This window comes from Ambystoma mexicanum, chromosome 7p, assembly GCF_040938575.1.
Source record: "Ambystoma mexicanum isolate Mex_15411 chromosome 7p, UKY_AmexF1_1, whole genome shotgun sequence".
Classification (NCBI taxonomy): Eukaryota; Metazoa; Chordata; class Amphibia; order Caudata; family Ambystomatidae; genus Ambystoma; species Ambystoma mexicanum.
The window spans coordinates 588,366,522-588,373,118 of NC_090939.1; positions in this window are offsets into that span (position 1 = coordinate 588,366,522).

Here is a 6,597-nt window from a genome sequence, read left to right on the forward strand (position 1 = left end):
CTCCATCATTGCATGACCAGGTTGGGTGGAGTATAAGTAACACCTGTGGCTGCAGGTGACAGCAAGCTTCACTATAACTGCACTAGTGATGGGTGGAAGGTTTTCAATTAATCTGAACCACTGGTATTGCTCTGATAGCAAGCTTCACTATAACTACACTAGTGATGGGTGGAAGGTTTTCAATGAATCTGAACCACTGGCATTGCTCTTGGCAACCTTCCACACCACAGATTTTAGCTCATCTGCGCTATTGCAAAAGGGGTCCAGCCAAATGCAAATCAGTCAGGTACTGCCACCAATGATAGCAGCCCAAACTGCTAGGCCAGGTCGTCTCTACACAGAAACACAGGCATCCCAGACAGGTTTCAGCCTTTTTGGGCCTCCTCAGTGAGGTGCAGCTTGGATTCCTATGACACAGTGAGCAAGGGATCCACTTCTGGGCATATCCTCTCTCACATAGTGAGCCAAACTATAACCACAAAAGTGATGGGCGGAAGGTTTTGAATTAATCTGAACCACTGGCATTGCTCTGGGCAACCTTCCACACCACCGTTAGTTAGCCCGTCTTTGCTATTGCAAAAGGGGTCCAAAAGGGGTCCAGCCATATGCAAATCAGTCAGGTACTGCCACCAATGGTAGCAGCCCAGCCCGAACTGCTAGGCCTTGTCCCCTCTGCACGGAAATGCAAGTAATCCAAGACATGTTTCAGCCTTGTTGGGCCTCCTCAGTGAGGTGCAGCTGGGTTCCCTATGACACAACGAGCAAGGGACAAGCGTCTGGGCATACCCTCTCTCAGATAGTGAGACAAACTATACGTCACCTCGAATGGGGCGGGTATGCTCAGACATGAGTCGCGTGCCTGCTGGGCTTAAAGACCCAAGCTACTCCTCACTGATGAGACCCAACAAGGCAGAAACATGTTTGGGGATGCTTGTGGTCTCGTGCAGAAAGGATGTGACCAAGCAGTTCAGGATGGACTACCCTTTTTGGGGTGGGACCAAGCCTGATTTGCATATGGTCTTTCCCCTTTTGTAATGGCTTGGCAGGCAAAGAACAATTATCTGGCAGGCTGCCCTGAGCAATGCTATAGGTTATGATTCATTCCAAACCGTCCAGCCATCACCTCTTTTGTTTTGCATAAGTCACCCCGAGCGAGACGGGTATGCCCAGACGTGGGTCGCGTGCCTGCTGGAACTAGACACACACGCTACTCCTCACTGCACAGGCCCAACAAGGTTGAAACATGTGTGGGTATGCTTGTGGTCTTGTGCTAAAAGGATATGACCAAGCAGTTTGGGCTGGACTGACCCTTTTGGTGCTGAGACCAAGCCTGATTTACATGTGGTCTTTTTCCTTTTGTAATGGCTTGATAGGCGAAGAACAACGGTCTGGAGGGTAGCCCAGAGCAATGGCAGTGGTTAGGATTCATTCTAAACCTTCCAGCGATCAACTCTTTTGTTTTGCGGTAGTAAGCTTCACCTTAGGTGTGTGATCGTTAGAAAGCTTTAAAATCCTCAGTTTGCTTCTGTCCATTGGTGATCATTGTTGCAGGTGCCTGTTTGTGACCGGTCCCTTGTTCCTCTGTCTTTGCTTTGAATCTAGTTATTTCTTGTTCCCTGGATCCATGAATTTCGAATTTAGTGTTTGTTCAAATTTTCTGGTTCCTAGATTCCCTTTCTATCTTCCTCTGTGTTGCAGATAGAACTTTCGAGTGCGTTCCTTTTCATGTGCAGCCCAGTTTATCTGTATTTGTTATTCCTATGATTTGCTCTATTCTGCAGTGTAACCCTTGATCCTTCAGACACCTCATTCATAGATTTACTATTTCTACCATTTATTTTTCTTCCCTTGGTGGGGAGGTGGAGGTTTTCCACTTGTAGCTTAGTTTTCCCTGCTCCTGTTCCTTTACTTTCTCTTGAAGTTTGTTCCTCGTTTTCTATTGTACTTCACTCTTTGTTCCCTATTGATTGTTAGGTGTAGTGTGCTGTTGTATCCAGCTCCTTTGTGAATGGCTCTGTTTTCCTCACAATTCAGTAAGAACTATTTCTACTTGGCCCTTTTCAGGAGTCCAATGTATTAAGTTAGCCTCCCTTTGCTGTGACAGCCTTTCTGCGTCCCTGTTTGATCAGCAGGGTTTGAGGGCTTTGCTCACAGTCCATGTGGTGTACCTCGTCCTCATGAGAATTGTCTTTAAGTTACCTTATACAATACCATCATGGGTGTCAGCTCCCAGATCCTGTCATTGCTTGTCCTCTATGTGGGTTTAGCACTAACAGTGCCAGCAACATAAATAGTGGGTAAGGACGTGCTGTTATTGTTTGTAAGCATGAGGAGATTCAACGTCCTTACCCTGCATCCTTTTTAATATATCTTTATTCTTATCAAGTTCTACTTGCACATCCTGGGTTTTAGTGCACCTGTCTCTTTTTTCCTGAGTGCCTGCTGTGTGACACAATCCTCGGCACTTTGTGTTCCTGTGCAAATTTCCCTTGCCATGTCCACTGCCTTTGTCCTCTCATGACACAGGCATTATGTTTGCCCCTTTATCACATACCACAAAACAGATACATAAAGACATCTGCCGCAGCCATTCGGATATAAAATCTTGCAGCTCCTCAAAACTATTATTTCAAGTGTATTTTTTTCAATGAACACACGCAGAGAGCTTCCATTTTCTGCATACCACTGCCTGTGTTGCTGGTGCTGGAACATTTTGAAGGCAAAAAGAGGAGGTGAATTGGTCTATATGTTGGGATAGCAATGTGCAGTGAAACACATTAAATCTACTGTTTGAGAGCTGGTCCACAGATAGTTTGCTAATTGGATGGCATAGATGTCGCTGATGCTCGGGGCAGAATGAATAGTTTTCTCAATTGCTTATACAACTGGAGAACTTCAAAAGTTCTGGCTTGGCATGGAATGTGGTGCAAGTTTTAATAAGCAATTTGAAACAACTGTTTTCCACAATAATGAATGCCTGTATGTCTTTGGCTCTAAACTCTCCAATCAACCAGTTGATTTGCAGAGTTACTGTATTGGTTTCGGCAAATTATTTTTTTCTTTTCTAACATGGCACTTACAGTTTGCTGGTGAAGTGTGCTAATTCATTCTGATACAGCCCTTCTGGAAGTACTGTGATATTTGTTTTCATTTTCAACCACAATTTTTTTCTGGCCTTAACACTATGTTGTCCATTTGATGGATAGAGTTATTGAATTACATTGTTAAAGATGGCCCTCCAGTTAGGTTGTGCTGAATAGTCCTGCCTGTTTTCCATTGCACACTTTCCAGTTACGTAAAGTGCAGGCAGCATAGTGATATCTTCGGGGTTGATTTCAAAGTGGATCTAAACAATGGATAGCGCGCGTTTAGTACTTGGACCTGGAACATCGTGCCTTGTGTTTCTAAATTTCTCTGTTGTATTAAAGGAATGGTTTGGTCGAAAATGTTTATTGTCCCTATGGGTCAGCCATGTGTTTTTAAGCCTAAGTCGCTCGATTTTAGAAAAATTTCCTATGGACCTTACCCGAGTTTCATTCATTCATTCATTCATTCATTCATTCATTAATTCATTCATTCATTCATTCATTCCGGTATAAAAGCGTCTAAAGAGTTACTTACATTATATTTGTCATTTCCATTGTATCTCTGCGTAATGCAGTACGTAAATCCCACTGTGTTTGTGCCAACAATTTTTCATATACTGAACTAACATGAAACTCGGTCTAGTTTCCGAACTTTCAGCCTTATTGTCTCTTAAGTTATTGCCCACCTCCTTCAAATGAAGTCCTTTCGGCATGGTCCCTGTCTCTCAAGGTCAAAAAACAATAGAACCTTATTCTGCCAGTGCGATTCGCGGGCCTCTTCAGCCCGCGAGCATAAAATCAAAGCCACTGACCTTCACTCTGCATGAGCGTACATTCTTAGTTTACAACATCCCGTGTAAAGCCATCTGTGAGAACTTGAATTTTCGAATCCATGTTTGTACTAGGCCTCAATGTGCAAATGCAAACTGGCTTCTCTCCCATCTGCAACGCCTCTTAGGTGCAGAATGGAATTACCATAACAAAGAATCTTGGACCCAAATAACAGGACAGACTCAAAGGGCAAGGGAAATACTACATTATTATCAGCTCAATAAAGTGGGGAAACTTGGCGAAAAATAAATCGTAGTCCAAGCACTCGCTTCTTATCTTTTTCTGGAGCTCATGAATAGGCCTTGTTTTTGTGTCTTATACCAAGTGTGAAGGGACCATGATTTTGTATATTTCACCTTCTATTTAGTGCTTTTTGATTTGATTATGTCAGGTGTCATTACCCTCTTCCGACTCTAGAGACTTGTTGCTCCATAGCTCATATGCTTATCTGCATTTTTAATTGTCTATACTTGGCATTCACAAATGTTCGCTCATTTAATTAATCTGAGAGAAATATGTCCTGCATACATTGCTTATCGTCTTTGACTCCCTTTGTACGCTTAAGTTATTTCTTGCTGTGGCATCCTTGATCTTTTGCCAACAGCTATTCTTTGTTCATGCATTAATTTGTATTTCCAGCATCTATCAGCTTTGCAGCCCTGGTCTCTCTCCTTATAGTTCTTCACTTACTGATATTCGGAGCCAGCATCCATCTTTTCAATATGACCGCATTACCTGTGTTATATTTTCTACTGCAGCAAGCTTCCATATGACTAATCTACCTTGCATTTCTGCATATATATATTTACTACAAACCTGGTTACTCATTGTCACTTGTATATATGTTACTTTGCATTTTCAGTCATATTTTCACTCAAAGTATTCTAATATATCGTTTCAGTGCATCTTTGCATCTACTCCTCATGATGTCACTTTGCACCTGTCAGATTTTCTTTACAGCTCTTCGATATTCAGTGGTGTCTGCAAATCTCCTGCTACCACTTCAGTTCGGTGGTACATTTGGTATGGTTGTCTGAGTGCATAACGTCCCTCAGACACTCCATGCAGTATTGGAATAATACCTGGTGTCATGCACAGTGTCTTCCTGTTGTTAATCCACTAAGTCGGAGATGAGGGGGCGTGGTCGATCAGTGATGTACACGTCTGCTCCTCCACATTCACCCCTCTGGTTTAGTCCTCAACCACCACCACCACCTCTTCCTCAATTCTCTTAATTCTTCTTCCACAGAATGATTTCTTCGGGGTCAATATTTTAGGCACCACCCTCAGTTCACCTGCATTCTTTATGTGTTCATCCACACTCCAGGTCATGTAAAAACATTCAGCAGTTGGTTGACAGAACACTCAGCGTCCTACATAGTTGTTATGATCCTTGGGGTAATAAGACTTTGTTCCCTGAGGTGTTAAAAAACATTCTTTCTGGTGCTCACAGGTAGTATTTTCTGTCTGTATGTGCAACTTAGTACACAAATATAAGGGGATTACCTGTTATTCACTCTCTGGTTCCTCAGGTAAATATCAAGCAGACTATATGAGGGTTTGAACCAGAGTATAAAGGATGACAAGAAAATCTCTTTTAATTTATTCTAAAAATAGTTTTTATTCAGCACAATACAAAATCTATATATGTTTAAAACAATTCTCATAATTCATTAACCAATTCCTAATGACCATTGACATTAATCATCAACGCACATCCAAAGTGCAACTCACACGCACACTTCTCCAGTCAATCATGTATTTCCATATTAATCACATTGGCAAAAACTCTTTTCAATTTTCCAGTAATATCACACATTTTTATCACTGTTACTATATTCACTATGGATTTTTCAACCCTATCATGAATACAAGTGTTGTTCACTGTTCATTCTCAATTTGAGCAGTTTGTAATTGTCGACATATGTTTCAGTCTTTTTTCTGGCACTACAAGTACAGCCCTCAAATTCTCGACCTTCTTCAGGATGTTGAACAAAGATCTTGTTATGTCTTTGCCTTGTATAGACTGATATGAGCCACTCCACCTCCACGTGTATTATAGGAGATGCAAGAGAAGGTGAACTGGAATAAATCCTTCACTAGGTCCAGACAGTGATATCTTCACTCGGGCTTGGAGCGCGATATAGGTCACGTTCTGTAATAGCTTGTAATTTGCACAAACCCCAGGACTTCACACAAACCCCATTTAGGAAATAACTCATGCATGAAAAACTGAGCAGCACATGTGACATCGGGGTGCATGCATGGACCTGCCTCGCTACTGGAAAAGGAACATATTTCTACTAGTATATACCTCTAACCATACATACTTGTAGCATATCCACATAATCTCTATGTAGATGCTGAAATGGACCATTGGGCCTAGGGATTGCTCCTCTCACTGTTTGCAAGGTGTGCCTTGATGTGAATTTCTGGCACACAATTACATTTACAATAAACTGTGCAACATGTTCTCACAAATTTGGTGTAAACCAATCTTCTGCAATCATTGCAGCAAGAATCATTCTGGTGGTGTGTGCGGGGTAGTTAAGGTGCTCCAGCGCCACCTTCAATAATGCTAGATTCATAACCGGCATTCCAGTGATATCCTCTCTCCATATAGCCTCATTGGTAGATAAAGAACACCACCATCTTTTCCACTGATCCTGCTCTTCCTGTG